Genomic DNA, 1,522 nt, shown 5'->3' with positions numbered 1-1,522 from the left:
ATGAATTGATTTCATTAATGCACTACTTCCTCGAGCTATATAAGTTCTCATCTCAAGATCAACTGCATCATCAAACGATCAACAATCTCGGAAAATTTTCTCACCCTCCTATCCCCAAAGGACCATAATGGCAACGCCGAAGAACTTGTCCGCTCTTATGATCTTGTTGGTCGTCCCCTGTTGCATTGCTTCCTAAGGCTACCTTCGCCAAGGTCGGAAACCGATTGCGGAAAGGGAATAAGATCCGATTGTGGGTCTGGACTCTTTCAATTCATATTCCTTGCCGACACCTTTACACCCACCAATGAATGTTGTCGTGAGCTCTTGAAAGCGGGGAAGAACTGCCACAACCAATTTGTGGAGTTGAGCATCTCGAGCCACAAGCCGATTAAGGGGACAAAATCTGATGTCTATAGGAGGAGCAATGAGACATGGAACAACTGCGTTGCGGCTCTCAGTCCCGTATCCCCTCCCCAGTCGGCTCATTGAGAGCTATTCCTATTTCATAGTACAATAAACGTGTAATATAAAAAGGACGAAAGAATTATAATTTTTGATTGGATTCTCCTCAAATTTTTTGGTTTATTTTTCATGCCTCTTAAACCTTCTGGTTAACTATCGCGGAAGAACAATTGTGGATGAATCATATTTTCAGCGTTTAATGTGCTTATTAAACTTGTAATTTTTAAAATGATCTACAAAATACAATCCGCCCCTAAAGTTGTCACTAGCTTTCCAGTCTAAAAACATAGTCCCGTACAAAGCTATAAAGAAACTGTCACTTTATTTCTTATGCTTTTAACACAACCTTTTGAAATAAATACCTAAGCGATAAAAAGATTAATAGATGGGTTAAAAAAAGAAGTTGAAATCTCAAAATATATTTCTCTATTTATATATGTACATATCCAATTGCTCCATTCGTAATTTCTTTCTTTCCGTTAACTGATAATTCAAATAGCCTATACTGGACGATTCAACAAAACCTTCAAATGTTAACTGTATGTATATTCATTCGAAACGCGTACACTTTTGCTGCTCATATGCTATGTAAACTTGACTTTTGAACATTCAATGAGGTTTTGTTGGTACCGAGAATTTAGAACTATGCATGGCCCAACATCTTATGTAAAATGAGTTCGTAATAAGTCGGACCCTGTTATTATGCAAGAGTAGGTTTAATTTAATCAACCCAAACGTAATGAATGTATGTTGCTTGGCGCGGAAGATGACGACAAAGATTATTATTATCAGCTTGGCCCCTCTTCATTTAACGAAACCTATTAATTATCGCAAGTTTTAATAATTTTTAAAAAAGAAAAAAATAGTCGCCCCAATAACTAGTCCAAAGGTTAAATGATCAATTAATGAGTTCAGTAAATCCGGAAAACCAAAACCCAAATCTTGTTAAAGGATAATTACCTAATAAATAATTCAACCAAAAAAATTCATCTTTTAAATAATCTCGATTAATCTAGAAAACCAAAGCCAGTTTTGGTTTATAGATGTAAAGGAAAAACAA

The sequence above is a fragment of the Eucalyptus grandis genome, chromosome 7 (assembly GCF_016545825.1).
Source record: "Eucalyptus grandis isolate ANBG69807.140 chromosome 7, ASM1654582v1, whole genome shotgun sequence".
Classification (NCBI taxonomy): domain Eukaryota; kingdom Viridiplantae; phylum Streptophyta; class Magnoliopsida; order Myrtales; family Myrtaceae; genus Eucalyptus; species Eucalyptus grandis.
The sequence above is the reverse complement of the archived record's forward strand: the minus strand, read 5'-3'. Positions refer to the sequence as shown.